The sequence below is a fragment of the Macaca nemestrina genome, chromosome 4, assembly GCF_043159975.1.
Source record: "Macaca nemestrina isolate mMacNem1 chromosome 4, mMacNem.hap1, whole genome shotgun sequence".
NCBI classification, from domain to species: domain Eukaryota; kingdom Metazoa; phylum Chordata; class Mammalia; order Primates; family Cercopithecidae; genus Macaca; species Macaca nemestrina.
In genome coordinates, this window is record NC_092128.1 from 42,937,462 (window position 1) to 42,953,498 (window position 16,037).

The 16,037-nt window shown below is 39.8% G+C and overlaps 1 protein-coding gene across 8 annotated transcripts in view; it reads left to right on the forward strand.

The window, feature by feature from the left end:
- The window catches only part of LOC105475715 (transcription factor EC), a 557,301-nt gene that overhangs the window by 122,624 nt on the left and 418,640 nt on the right, over nucleotides 1-16,037 (forward strand). The window contains exons 1-2 of one of the 8 annotated variants that reach the window (XM_071094588.1): nucleotides 3,792-8,437; nucleotides 9,970-10,023. The exons of the other annotated variants lie outside the window; for them this stretch is intronic. The gene's annotated coding sequence lies outside the window, so the exon portion shown is untranslated. Of the gene's footprint in view, nucleotides 1-3,791; nucleotides 8,438-9,969; nucleotides 10,024-16,037 lie in introns of those variants that run through there. 8 annotated transcript variants of the gene reach the window in all.

The following is a 16,037-nucleotide window of genomic DNA, read 5'->3' on the forward strand; positions in this document are numbered from 1 at the left end:
ATAAGGTTATAGAAATAAGCTCAGAAACAAAAGTCAATTATAATCAAAGATGGCCAGTGCTTCTTGGGCATCCTGCTACATTCCCTCCCATGCTCATGACAGACATTATTTGTTGACTGTAGCCAGAGGCAGCCTCAGATCTCTCTCCAAACAGTGCTCTAGGAAGCCACAGTCAGCTAGCAATGGCAAAGGGACCAAACCAGTTCATTATGAATGGATCAATATAGATAGAACATGACATCTTGTCATCTAGACATCTCTCATTGTATCTGCATCTATAACCAAAAAGGTTCTACTCTGTACAAATTAAGTTGAAGGAAATGAACCCTTAGCTTGTAAGAAAGAAAATGGAGGAACAAGATCACCTCAGAGCTGTTCATCTGAATGTTTCTATATCCTTTCGGACCTATGGAAGCAGAGAGAACATGTCCCTATATGAAGCAATTAGTTTTGGAAAAGGAAGTTAGCAAGGATTCCACCATCAGGAATTCCCTCCCACAGGAAATGTGGCCTTGGAGGCTGATGGATGACCTGCTCAAAGGAAGTTGGCTGCAGTGTTTCCATGTCAGGGAAGCAAACCCTGACCTAGAGGGTGCTCTTCTGTGGAAGACTCAGGCTGGCTAAGAATAGAAATGGGCTGTGTGACAGTGAAGCTGAAAATGATTTCCTCTTGTCTTTATTTTTTCAGTTTTAAAAATACTTTTTTGTGTGTAATTTATATATTTATGTACTTCACTGGTGGTCTTTTGGCAAGCAATGAAAATGGCTATTAAATTTGAGAATTCTTTTTTCGTATGTATGTGAGAGGAGTAGGAAAACCTACTAGAAAAGGAATATAGTACTTGACCTATACAAAAAAAAAAAAAAAATCCAAACGAAACAAGCATCTGTATTAGTCTGTTCTCACAATGGTATAAAAAAATGCCTGAGACTGGGTAATTTATAAAGAAGAGGGGTTTAATTGGCTCACGGTTCTGCAGTCTGTACAGGAAACATGGCTAGAGCGGCTTCAGGAAACTTACAATCATGGTGAAAGGTGAAGAGGAAGGAGGCACGTCTTATGTGGCCAGAGCAGGAGGGAGAGAGTGAAAGGGGAGATGCTCCATACTTTTAAACAACCAGATCTCATGAGAACTCACTAGTATGATAACAGCCAGGAGGGAAACTGCCCCCATGATCCAATCACCTCCCACCAAGCCCCTCCTCTTACATTGGAGATTACAGTTTGACATGAGATTTGGGTGGGGACACAAATCCAAACCATATCACAAACCCTATGTCAAAATAGAAAGACTGTAAGTTTCACAAACAAGAGTTACATGTTTTCCCGAGGGGTCCCAGTGGTACACTCAATGTTCTTAGCCTTATGTAAGCTCTCAAAGGATAGGTGTTTGTTGGTCCATCTTAAAACATTTCAGAATTGAAGTTCTACTAAAATCCCATCAATGTATTAGGGAAATATATAAGGTTTTCCTATCATGAAAATCAGGATAAAAAATGATTAGAATTTAAGAGGTCATGTTAACAGCATAATAAGGTGGTCAGATATAAAAGTCAATATGCACAAATTAGTACTTTTTTTTTTTTTTTTTTTTTTTTGAGACAGAGACTTGCTCTGTCACCCAGGCTGGAGTGCAGTGGCACGATCCCAGCTCAGTGTAAGCTCCGCCTCCCGGGTTCACGCCATTCTCCTGCCTCAGCTTCCCGAGTAGCTGGGACTACAGGCACCGACCACTACGTCTGGCTAATTTTTTGTATTTTTAGTAGAGATGGGTTTTACTGTGTTAGCCAGGATGGTCTTGATCTCCTGACCTCGTGATCCGCCCCCTCAGACTCCCAAAGTGCTGGGATTACAGGCATGAGCCACTGCACCTGGCCAAATTAGTACCTTTGAAACATTAGCAATAATGACTTAAGAGAACATAATGATAAAAGAAATCTCATTCACAATAGCAACATAACACATTTTATACTTGGGAAGAAATAGAAAATGTGCAGGACTTTTATAAAAGGGTATTTAAAAACCTATATAAATGAAGTTCTATTTCATATTTTTCAGTGGGAAGAGTCCACATTGTAAAGATGTTGACAGGCTGGTTCTCACATATGAAAAGAATACCAATGATTAGCAAATTAACTTTTAATAAAAAATAACAATGGGATATGACCTACTAATAATGAGAATATAGTATAAAAGCAGTGTATTTAGGCATAGGGATGAACAAACACATTAAGAGAAAAAAATAGAACACAAACCCAGACATGTACAAGAATATTGTTCATAGCAAAGGTAGCATCTCAGCTCCATAAAATTATTAAAGACTTCTCAATAACTTGCATTGTGACAATTGGCTAACCTAGGAAAAAATTACTCAGTTCATAACATACGCAAAAATATTCAGAGAGATTAAAGAAAATAACTGTTAAATTATAAATGTATTTGAAGAAAATGTTTTTTAAATTTATAATTCTGGGGGTAGAGAAAGCTTTCCTAAGCAATACACGAAACTCATAAATCATATAAGAAAGTATAACTTTGAGCCCCATACAAATGAAAAAATAAAGTTCTGTTTGATAATCATAAAAATGAAGTTAATAAGCTACAGACTAGGAGAAATATTTATAACATATATAAAATATAATCTATAGAGTGCTTGTGTATGAAGAAAAATACAAATAACTGAGTAGAAGGTATAAAGAGGATACAAAGATTCATCTACAGAGGAAATTCCAAAGCATAGATAAAATAGATGATATTTACCAGAACGTAAAGTAAGCCTACTCTTTGATCTTGTGATACACTCTAGGAATCTGTTCTGCAGAAATACTCATAGGCACTAAGACATATTTACAAGCGTATTTGCTATTTATAATAGGTATTATAATAGCAAATAAGTAGAAACAAACTATATCATTAACAAAATTTGATGTAACCATATTACAGAACATTCCATTATTATAAAGAAAGAACTAGATCTTTACATGTTAAATTTAAAAGTTTTTTGAGGCCGAAATATATTTTATTTTATTATGATTTTTTGAGATGGAGTCTTGCTGTGTCACCCAGGCTGTGTGTAGCACAGTGGTGCAATCTCGGCTCACTGCAAACTCCACCTCCTGGGTTCAAGTGATTCTCCTGGTTCAGCCTCCCAAGTAGCTGGAATTACAGGTGCCTGCCACCACACCTGGATAATTTTTGTATTTTTACTAGAGATGGGGTTTTGCCATGTTGGCCAGGCTGGTCTCAAACTCCTGACCTCAGGTGATCCACCCGTCTTGGCCTCCCAAAGTGCTGGGATTTACAGGCGTGAGCCACTGTGCAGAGCCTTAAGACCCAAATAAAAACAGGTTGTCACAGCATAGCAGAATCATATGTAATACATTACATATGTGTCTCACATATGTATAAATACACTGTATTCATTTATTTTTTACCTTATTGCTTTTGGGTATTTTTTCTTAAGCACCTTTTCCTTTCAATAAAAGTTGTGTAGATTTAGGCAGGGCGCGGTGGCCTACGCCTGTAATCCCAGCATTTTGGGAGGACGAGGCGGGCGAATCACGAGGTCAGGAGATCGAGACTATTCTGGCTAACACGGTGAAGCCCCGTCTCTACTAAAAATATAAAACAACAACAACAAAATTATCTGGGCGTGGTGGTGGGCGCCTGTAGTCCCAGTTACTCCGGAGGCTGAGGCAGGAGAATGGCGTGAACCCCAGAGGTGGAACTTGCAGTGAGCAGAGATTATGCCACTGCACTCCAGCCTGGGTGACAAAGCAAGACTCTGTCTCAAAAAAAAAAAAATGTAGATTTAATGTGTACATTAATGTGTACAGTATGCTCTTTTGATATAACTATCCATAGTGAAATAATTACAGAAAAGCAAATTAACATATTCTTCCCCTTACATAGTTGCTACTTTTTGTAACGATGTGTGTATGGCAAAAGCACCTGAAATTTACTTTCTTTAGTTATGCAGGATGAATTAGTCTAGCGATCTAATGGATTGACTCTTTTACTGTGTGAGAGCATAGTCATGTGGTTCTTATTGTTTAACTAAAATAATTTTTTGTTGTTAAATCAAAGAGGAATATTCAGGAAAGGTCAGGTCTGGTGGCTCAAGCTCTTCCTCACATGATAGAGAACTGCTTTGAGGAGACTGTGGGAATCACATGTCTGTTGCTAACTTGAGTTCAGTCCTCTCTGTACTTATGTATTCTCTTGACCTCAGGCTGTGCTGTCAATTTTTTCTCTTCTGAGGGTTTTTTTGAAATGAACATAAAAGGAAATCCTTTAAGACTATTCAGATCCTTGCTGTGCAAAAATTGCGTTGTTGAAGGAGGTCTTAGACATGATCTAACGCAATTCCCAAACTTTATGTGGAATTCTGATTTCTGAGATGGCCAGGACACTTTATTTTTATTTTATTTTCAAGACAGGGTCTCGCTGTGTTGCCCAGGCTGGAATGTGTGGAGTGATCACAGCTCACTGAAGCCTGGACGTCCCGGGCTCAAGCGATCCTTCCACTTCAGCTTCCCGAGAAGCTGGGACAACAGGCATGTGCCAGCATGCCTGGCTAATTTTTTGTAGAAATAGTGTTTTGTCATGTTACCCAGTCTGGTCTCAAACTCCTGGGCACAAGCAATCTCCCTGCCTCAGCCTCCCAAAGTTCTGGGATTACAAGCATGAGCCATTGTGCCTGATCAACCAGGACAGCTTAATGGGAATTTCGTATTTCTCGTGCTTGAGTCATATCCCCTTACCCAGAAACTGGGAAAACATCCCCACTGAAAACCCAAATAGGTGGTACTGCTTTCCCAATTTTTACATCAACAAAACAAGGTAATTTCATTCAAAGGAATTAGAGTTAATATTATGTATTTTTCAGCAAATTGATTATGTGATGCCATTTGATGACCTACAAAAAAATGTGTCCCAGTGTTTCTTCAGTGTTCTATATTAGGGCCCTTTTACACACAAACTCTGCGGTATTCCTTTCCACCAGCTCTGCCCAGCACTAGCCTGGTTACTTCATTTCCATTTGTCAAATCACTATTCGGGGGTAGTTGGTCATGTCAGTGTGTTTAAGCCATGTCACATTATTTTGTTAGGTCCTATGTGTCCCAAGAGTCCTGAAGAAACTCGCTGGTCTCTTTAGATCCTAGCAAGGAAAGACTAGAAATGCCTCCTTCTAATTTGGTGATTGTATTTCTTATAGAACAGACTGCTTTGGCAATAAGGTGCCAAATACTGCTACTCAGAGCTTATCTGATTTGCATGCAGCTAAACTACCTCTGTGTACTCAGCTGCATGTCCCTATAGAAAAACCACCTTACTACCTTTAGAACTTCACTGTCCATTGTCCTATTCTGGAATAGACAGTAGCTCTGACTATAAGTTAAAATGGGCTACATTAAACACTGGCGGGCTCTTGCATTTCTCTCATTTGGTCCTTCACTGACAAATTCACATAGTGCAAAGGTCATGGGCAAGCTATAACTGTTCTCTGGAGCGCCAAGCTGGCTGCCCCTAGGGAACTTATGTTCCACTCTCCTAACTGGTCTGATTAAAGCACAGACCACTTGAGAGACAAGGAGGTTGGAAGAGTATCGATGCTCAGGTCTCCAATCACCCACATATTTGTATGAGAGCCTTGGACTCCTGGACCCAAAGCCACTGTAATTGCTTTATAACTTAAAAATCATGGTTTTCAGTTTTAAACATTCACGTAGAAATGGAAGTCACTGTGCTGGAAACGCGTCTTTCCTTTCTGAGTTCTGTAATGTTATGTTATCTTCATATGTTTACAACAGAAGGAAATGGTCCTCCTGGCTGCCAGTGAGTGAGGTAGCAGAGTAGAGCTGCTTTCTAAAATCAGAGCTAATATTCAGCACCAGCTTCTATGGTCTTGTGTTTTGATGTGCTGACTATTGGGCCTACAGAAATACACCTTCTGTTTATGCTTCCAAGTGTTCCTTTTATCTCTAGATAAAAGTGTACAGGGGAAGTTGCCAAAATTAGTCCACCTTTTGGGCCCAGGCCATAGTTAAACTTAGATCAGTTTACAGATCAAAGAGTTCCATTCTGATCCAAATAGCTGCAGGCCAGCAGCATGGCTGGTGGCAGTATGAAGTGGCTGAACACCTTCTGATTTGGAATATCTGAGCAATACTTTCTGGGCTGCAAGACACAAAAAGAGGCAGGATGCATGTCTGCTCTTGAAACGACTGTCTACCTTCCAGGATTTGACAGAGGAGCACTTGTTTAGACTTTGGTGTATAATCCAGTGGGAAGCTCCCAGATAGTCCTAAAGGCTGCTGCAGGGGGTCTCTATGAAGGCAGGTACTCTCCTCTCCTCAACACACAGAGTTAATTTTGTTCACAGTCCTTCCATGCTTCCTTTAGGTAAAGCCAGACTGTCGAGGTTTCTTCTTTGCCAGGTAGTAGCAACTCCTCACCCAACTCTCTTTTTCATTTTGCATTTCGGTTCTGATTTTTAGAGTCTTAGACTGCTGTCCCTGGGGAGAGTAGGAGCGGACAGAAGATTTTGGGGCTCTGTGAATCAATAGGGTCACCAAATTATTTACTATCCAAACCAGCACACTTTTGTCAGTGAAAGAGGCACTGTTGGTAATTAAATCTGGACTAGAGTCAACTGAGACTCTCCTGGCAAATTGCGATGTATGGCCATCCTCTGCGTAGAGAATTGGGTGACTTCTGGCTCTAGAGACGCAAATCGAATGCTTCTTTTCCTGTGCATGATTGGGCATTTTTAGTCACTCCTCTAAATTATTATAGACTATTATTTTCTGCTCTTGATAGCAAATATAGCAATAAGAAAAAAAATTGGATAATAAATTTTCTTATGACTCAAAACACAGCCCCCTTGTTAAATAATATTGCTTCAGAATAGATTTTCTTGCAAAGAAAATGTTCTGTACAAATTCTTTAAAGAAGTCTTTCAAGTGGATTTTTTAAAAATGATGCCACCACCCACTACTTACAAAGAAAGTCTTGAAAGGGAGCGGCAAGGCCTCAGGCCATTTCTAGCAAAGAGATGTACAATCAGTACCAGCAACACAAAAATGCTCCTGTAACTGCACCCAAACTATTTTTTGTGCCTAACAAATTTTTGTCTTCAAGCTGCAGTTGTATGGCTGTGTTTCCTTTCTGTTTGTTTTACCACTTCCCTTCGAAATATTTTGCATCATCCTGGAGATTTTCCCAAGTTGTGGTCTGCTCGCTGGGGGTCCGAGCTCCTCTGATTTGCTGCTTGAGGCTGTGTTGCCATGGCAGGGGTTGTTTACCATAGATGAACACTTGACAGGATGGGCACCTCCCACAGCCATTCCAACCTCCTTTCCTCCTCTTCTCCACTCGCTTAGATATTCTGAGACAGCAGCCCAGATATGGCTTTCTCTAATCGTAAACTACATTCCCGGAGCGTGAACTTGACTTTGCTATGCTTTCGAGATAGGGAAATGTTTGGCTCTGTTTATTCCTCTTAAACTGGGCAGTGTCCTCTTGACTTTTATGACTAATCCACTTGTCATGGCTGGAATCTCCTAACAATTCTTTCCCTCAGGTAAATCACATCACTCAGGCTTGTGAAGCAAAAATGCCACTGAGGCCAAAGGGTGACCTTTTGGTGGTCGCAGCCCATTCACCTGACAGGTTTCTGTTGCCCAGGAGGATTTTTTTTTTCTCCAATTAAAGGAAAGCTTAGTCAGAACCTGACAAGTCTTACTCCCTCACATTCCTGCAGAGGAACCAGCCTGGGGAGAGATAAGAGCCGTGGGTTGACACCCTGATTATGCTTACCTTTTTATTTGTTAAATGTGGAAATTGACTTCATCCAATTAATAAGAGCAGGAAACAGTTTTTGTTTTGTCTTTGTAGGAAAACATGAAGTAACGGTTTTATCTCAATTTGTCAGGCATTGCCCAAGAGACTACAGTCATGTGGGCCGGTGGCCAAAAAATTGCTCTAAGGCCCAAGTATTAACACCCAGATATAAAAAGAATGCTAATTGGTTTTCCAGCTGAAAAATAATAAGGGATTTGCTGCCAAAAATGCTGTATGGCCTGGAAACCCCAAGTTTATACAATAGGGCCTGATTGCAATCTGGGGGCTCCATTTGTCCTCCTATGAAGAGCTAAACAAAGGGAGGTGTTTCGCTCCTCTGCCTTTGTAGAAAGCTCCGCTCCAGATCTCAGCCTGGTGGAACACCAGGCTTCCCACAGTCTTCCTGCCAAATCCCCAAGTTTTTTCCTGGCTGCCATTCAGGAAAGTACAGCTTCGTCTGTAGGATGGAAAGTTAAAAAGGCCTTGCTTGGATACGCTGAAATATATACAAACACTGCCTGACGTATGGAGTAGGCTGCTGCCGCTGGCATCCTAGCAGAAAGAATGTGAAACTTTTAAAAGTCATTTTGGGTAAGTGATTGAGATGTTAGCTGGAAGAAGAGACTTTTTTTGTTGTTGTTTATTTTTGAAAAAAGAAAATTCAGCATTCCCCTTGATCTTCAACAGTTATCCACCTTAGTTTTCTCATTGGTAAAATGTCAGCTAACCTCCAAGATCCCTTTCAGTTCAGGGGCTTGTCTCTAACTTGAGGACCGGGTGTAGCATATGTAGAAAATACTGGCTGTCTACTGAATATCTTTGAAAAGGTCCCTGGAAGTGAGTTGGGATGAAAGTCAAAGTCTGGAGCACTGGCATGGTAAATCCCAGGCTGGTACTCTGATGCATATTGGCAGGGTGCCATCCTTCCTGTGACTTCACACTACAACTCCAGGTCTTATATCACTTATGGGAATGCACCTGAATTAAAATGATTGCATAATACTTACAACTCTGTTCTCTTTATTTCCAGTTGATGGTAAATATCATGGCAAAATTCATAGCATTTAATTAATCTTACCCATAATGTTTTTAAGTTGTAGTTAATACTAAAATACACTATCTTTTCACCAATCATGGTCATAGACTATTATCCTAGTCATGTATGTAATGATGCAACTAAGTTAAAGAGTTTTTTTTTTTTTAAAGAATTACTTTGAAAAATGAAGTAAGACGTATTCTCAACAACCAACTTCTGCCAAAATATGCAAAGAATAAAACAGGCCATAAGAATCCATTGATGTGTACAAAATTATTTTTTGACAGAAACAGGCAAGTAACTATGTTTGTTGCTATCAATGCTTTTCTCTTGTTTATTACTTTCCGTTATTATTAATGTGTTTGCCCTTAAAGTAGTGACGCAACATGGAATGTACGTAAGAGTTTAGGGATGGGGAGCAGTGGCTCACACCCGTAATTCTAGCACTTTGGGATGCCAAGGTGGGCAGATCACCTGAGGTCAGGAGTTCGAGACCAGCCTGGAAAACGTGGTGAAACACTGTTTCTACTGAAAATACAAAAATTAGCTAGGCATGGTGTTGGGTGCCTGTAATCCCAGCTACTCAGGAGGCTGAGGCAGGAGAATTGCTTGAACCCGGGAGGCAGAGGCTGCAGTGAGCCGAGATCGCACCACTGCACTCCAATCTGGGCGACAAGAGCACACCTCTGTCTCAAAATAAAAATAAAAAATATAAAAGAGTTTAGGAAGCATTTCTTAAAACCTGCTGGGCCTCAAGACTTTTTACCTTTAGGAGACACTAAGAAGTAGAAGGAGCATGGAGCTAGTGTTGCTGACCTTTCATTAGGTTCACTCCACCAGGTTAAAATTAATTTTCTGGCGTCCCACATCCTTCCGTGTGGACTCCAGTCTCCTTGGGCACACTCCTGCCTCTGTGATTTTCTACTTAATCTTTCCTTCACCTGGAGTGAGGGAGCTCTCTTCTCTCCATCTCTCCATCTTTTGGGATTCAGTTCGATCCCCACATGATTTGTGAAGCCTCCTCAGACCACTCCAGTGCCCTTTGTTTCCCACTTCTCTGAACTCTCATTGCTCTTATCATTTTCAGAAACAAGGTAAACACATGGAAGATTCAAGTGAGAATTGAACTGGAACCCAGAAGGTAAAGATGATACCCTTTTTTCTTGCAAAGGGCAGAGACCCACTCAATTGTCTCAAACTAAGGAGAAGTTATTGTAAACCTACAAAGTCCAAGAAACGGGCCTTTCATAATGTAAACTGGAAACCTCTTGGAAGCCTAGGCAGCTCTCTCTGACTCTCAGGATCACACAGTACCCCTCCGACTCTTTCTTAGGCATGTCTACTTTCATTTTCTTCCCTTTTCTCTCTTCCAGATTTTTAATTTCTTCCAATTTCTTTGTCATTTCTGGTTTTATGCTTCAGCTCAACTTCCCCCAAATATCTGAATTAGACTTAGGATCTTTGTTCCAAATTTAAAGGGATTGGATCATCTTGTGCTGCGTATCCAGCCTTCTGTTCAATCAGTGTTGTTGGCAGGGCAGGGCAGTGTGGTACAAACAGCTGCCTAAACCACTCCTACTGCAGCCTGTAGATGGAGGAGTAGACAGCTACTCCAGAAGATATCCATAGCCTACAGAGTTGTATTATTCACTTTAGGCAAATTTCTTAAGGGCAAGGAATAGATTTCTGTTTGCTTACTCCTATTACTGTGTTTGGCACAGGCCTGTTCAGCTGTCCCAGTGATTCTCAACCCTGGTTGCACATTAGAATCAATTTTAGGTGCATTTCGGTGTCTACTCCTCTCCTTGTCACCACCACAAGGAGTGCTGATTTCATTGTTTTGGGGGTATGGCCCAGACATCAAACATCAAGAGCTGGGTTTTCCAGATAGCAGCCTTGTTCCTACTGAGGACAGGGCTACAGAAAGCGTTACTGCTGTGGGTGGAGAAGTGACTACCTTTGTAGCGGGAAACATGGTGGAAATTGAAGAGCTGTTAAAGAGGTTAAAATTCTTGCTTGGCCTTTGTAGTAGGGTAACTATATATTACATTCATGCTGTTTTAGATAGACTGGATACCAGTAATATTGGTAACTTTAGAAAGAGATAATAAAATTTTTAACTTTTGCATTTTTTGCTTTTTTCGATACCCATAACTTGTTCAAATGTGATAGTCTGAATATTTCCCAAAGGCTTTTCCTTTATCACATAATCAATGAATACATCTTCAAAATGAAGAGCTGTTCCTATATTCTTTGAAAATGTTGTTTCATAGGACTAGGAATATTTAAGACTTAGCAACAAAGATGACAACGCAGAGTGCTAACTGGATGATAATTGTTTTAGTTTTTCCAGTGGTAACTATAAAATCAGCATTTGATAAATTTGAACTGTGTTGTTTGCCTCCAGAATTGCAAGGAGTCGATTTACTGCAGGCACTACATGGAGACACTCCTTCAGTGTATCCTTCACAAGGTCCTGGTGGTTGCCAAGGTTTGCCTTAGGTGTTAAAACCAACAGATGTGATTCACCAGTTGGAGAATTTCTTAAAGTGATTTCTGGAGTTTTTGAATATGGTCACTGAAACCAAGGAGTTTCTATTGAGTTGGCTCAATATTTGATTCTTGAAAGAAAAGCACTACCTTTTCTGACAAGTGCTTCTGCAGCCACCTTGGGACATTTGTTAACAACCTCTGCAAGTCAGTCCATCCCTTATGATCACTTTGGTCATGATTTTGGTACAGAATGTGAATCACGGACTTTTACATTCCCTATCCGAGTTTCTCTCTCTGAGGAGGACCTAGTTTGCCAAATTACCTGCGATTACTCCTATTGAAGGCCTGGTAGTAGTAACTTCTTTGACAAAGGGCCTTGAGAGAGAATACCATGGAAGATATCATCATAGATTTTCGATACAGCATACCCAGACTCAGTTTCCTTCTGGTGTTACAGCACAGACCAGTTGCAATACTAGTACCTCGTTATCACAGAGCATCTTGTCCTGGACTATTTGACTATGAGGATCTCTTAAATTTACCACCATGTGTCCAACCAACACTGAATGGTCAACAATATAAATTGTAATGCTAATTCTTAAGGATCCTTTGGGGATGGTGTCAATGGCTTATCCTTTCTCTAGCATAATATTGGCTTTATTTGGGCAGAAGAAGTAGAGATACCACCACTGCAGGCTGACCAGGGGTTAGTGTATCTGCACTGACTGGAAGGTGCTCTGGAGTATGCAATCCTGTGCAGGAGATCCTGGTGACCATCTTGGCAAGAAAGCTGTGCTTGTTGGATGGGCACAACAGTTAAACAAGAGGATGGCTCCTTACTTGCTATGACCTCTGCAATCTTGCCCCATTTGGCAAAATTGATTATAGGAATTTTGCATATGTCAGATTTGATCCAAAATGAAATGACTAAAAGAAGATTCATTGATGATTTCATCGTGAAATCTGCTATAACATTATTCTGCTGCACATTATCAAAGAAGTGCCTTGTGTAGTAAAGTACAGAGATGGCACAACTTAGCACCATGTACATTTTGCTAGTTCTGTGTTGAAAATCTAAATCTGAAAAATTTGACCATTATTTATGAGAAGTCTATTTCTGTTATCCCACAAGACTGTCAGGTGTGTTCATGAAGCAGCAACACAATAGCTGAATGAAAAATCTATTGTGGGATCTCCAAACGTTCAGAAGCATAGCAGGCTTTTTCTTTTACAGACTTTTGATTTTGTTGCCATGAGGCAACACGTAATCTCATCATCATGTAAATCCTAGGGAGCAAACTTCCTGGCAGAAATCTTTCAGTGTGCCCCAAAACAGCACTTTAAATGTAGGGTCTACTTGGGTATTGGAGTGGAGGTTGCTTTCTAGAATTTCTTATTGTTATCCAGTTTAATTTTGAAGAGGAGCTCCTCATCATTTCCTCTCTCCCACACTCCATTCCCCTCCCTCTTTTGTTCTCTTCTTCAACAAATGTTGAGTTATCTCAAAACTGTATGATGAGCTTCTAGTGAAGATACAAGTATTAAATATGATCCTTACCCTCACAAAACTTTCTTCTTGTGGGGAGAGAGTATAGAAGAAACATATTGCAACCATGCTGGATGGCAGGAATTATATTTGGAGTGTTGTGGAAAACACAACTGGTCACCTAATCAATCCTGGATGGAGTGGGACAGTTGAATGAGAAGGTGTAGTGTTAGGGGTGGTATCTGGAAGAGATGATCCCAGGTGTTGTTGGGAAGGTGGAAGAGAGCCTGTTTAAAGATGTGGGGGTGGAAAATGGAGGTAGACAAATGCATAAAGTCAAAGGATTAGGCGGCATCAAGGGAGTGGCAAATAGTTCTGTGTTACTGAAAAGTAAATTAGATGGGTTGGGGAGGTTGGAGTACAAGAAGTGACTAGTGAGGTAGGCAGACTAAGTCAGGAATAATGTTGTATTTGTTTATGTTAAAGATTTTGGAATTTTGCTGAAGAAGTATGAAGACATTAAAGAATTGTAATGATCAAATTTTCCTGTTACCCAGATCATTCTAGTGATGTGTAGAGTGTATAGGCTGGATGGCAAGTCTGGAGGTATAAAACCTATTAGAAGGCTATGGCAGTCGTCCAAGGGAGTAATGATGAGGGTCTGATCTAAGGCAATGACAGTGTGATGGAGATGAGAGGATGGGCTAGAGAGAATTTGAAAGGATATAATTGACAGGACTTGTGCTCAAATAGATTTGGTGAAAAAGAAAGTACAAACAGGCCTTTGTTGATGAGGTCTTTATTGCTGTGAAGACCATCTATTCCAACCATGTCTAAAGTCCCTGGAGATCCAACCAGAGGAATTCGAGCTGAACAACGGCAAAGACTCGTAACTCCACAGAACACATATCAAACACTCTGTGCTGTGTCACATGCTTGCGAAGGTCCATATTTTAGATTCTCCAAATTTTTTAACTTTTCTCAAGGAATATCCTCTCTAAACAACTATTGGAGATACAACAATTAATTTTTCTAGCATAGAGCCCCAGGATTAGCCTCCATATACTTTTCCTTCTACAGTTAATTTGTTCTTTTTCCAACTCTATCATAAGCTTTAAATCCATGTCTTTTTAATAATTATTTCTATAACAAACACTCTTATCTAAAAAGTCATGGCAGCCATTATAATTTGACCTACTCATAAAATTGTTTCTTTTCAGCTGTTTTTGCTCTTCAATCAGTTAAAACTAATATTAATATATTAGGTTAGTTTCTACATTGTTGCATTACTGCTAGTGATTGTTTTTACATTCTGCAAGCACAGATGTCCACATGTAGTGGAGAAGGCTGCCCCTGAACTGTAGCTATTCTTTCGTGGAGTCTTGAAGGGTTTCCATACTCAGAGTGGGCAGTTAGGGGGAGCAAGCAGGGAAGCCAGACAGGAAAATTGTGATTGGCCAAAGGAATGTCTGTGGAGCAGTAAAGTCAGTTGCAAGTCTTACCTTTTGTACATTGAATGGTGACAGTGACTTTTTACTCTTTTACAGTGACTTTTTGCTCATTTACTGAGAAGTCAGATTTCGTACAACTTCAGTGTACACCTGAACATGGGTGTAAGACAAGAAAGAGTGCCACACACCAGAGTGGCTAGTGAGAAGCTCAGAGGCTGGGTCTAGGCCCTTATTTTAAAATTCACTGCCTTGAATCGAATGTATCTTACACATAACTCTTAGCCAGCTCAGTTATCTATTTTTCAACCCCAACAAAAGATTAGAAGTGAATTAGAGGTAGGCTTTCTGGCAGCAACAGACAGATTTGAGAACTGACAACTTAATAGCAAGGGAAAAACATTAAAATGGAAAGAAAGCATGGAATTGTGCTCTGCATTATAGCATAATGGAAGACAAGATAGGTCAAGTTATGCACCACTGTTATCAAGGAAGATTAAATTATAACTTGTGTGTGTGTGTGTGTGTGTGTTTAAACACAGTTATCTGTGTTCCCCCAATCCCCAGGAAGATTGCCACCAAAATTTGTCAAATAGAGCTGAGGAATTTAAAGGTTTTCATTACTTGGAAAACTAGTAACTTAAGAAATGCTTTCTTCTCTTATAGTTTCTGACACTGTCTTGCAGATAAGTCACACACACAGACAGACACACAGACACACACACAGACACACACACACACCTGAGTGTCTCTGTTGTATAAGTACTCTTAGAACTGCTCCTCCCACCCTCTAGTTACCACCTGACTCCCTCTCTCATTTGCTATCCTCATCCTTTTTTCTCCTTTCCTTTCTGTACACATCAGCACTCTGCCTTTCCTTAACTGTTGTAGTTGAGAACCGAATCATTTTCCAAATAGCCAAAAATGGTAAAGAAAATAATATTGTTCTTCCCATTTAACCCTTTTCCCATTTAGAAAAAATGTGCAGCTCTCTGCCAGCACTCATTTAATTTTACCTAAACACGCTCTTTGAGGCTGAAGGAAATCTGACTGATTTTCAATGTAAAAATAAAATATAAAAACTGTCCTTGGGATTATTTCAAAACAGAACTAACATCAGAATTGTCTGGATCATCAAAATTGTCTATTTCAGAAAAATCAGATTCATCAAATGAATCTTCGGCCAACGACTGTTCGAGAGCAATGTTAACATCGTGCACAAGAATGCTATGTTGTCTAGGAGTTGACATTTTCGGCAATCAAGAATTACTATATTTTGTAAATGAGAATACCGCTACAGAATACTATAAACAGAATGATGCCTTTTGTTTCCAAAGTCGATATACGAGAGTGATGTGAAAGTAATAATAAAAGCAAGATATTTTGTGGCAAAGTTATCTCTAGGTAAATGCTATATTTGCAAGTGCTGCCAGCAAGTATCCTTAGGGCAAAAAGATGAGTTTTCAATGCTTTTCAGTATTTAATTGGCATGCAGTGAAGACAGTCAGCCCTCTGTATCCAAAGATCTTTGACCTGTAGATTCAACCAGTTGTGGATCAAAAATATTTGGAAAAAAGAATTTCTGGAAAGTTCCAAAAAGCAAAGGAGAAATTCTTCCAAATATTTACAACTTTTGCATAGAAGATTATATACTGAGAGAAAGTCAGGAGACCCAAATTTAAAATGTTATAATAATCAATAATAACTTGGTAAACTATATCAGAATGG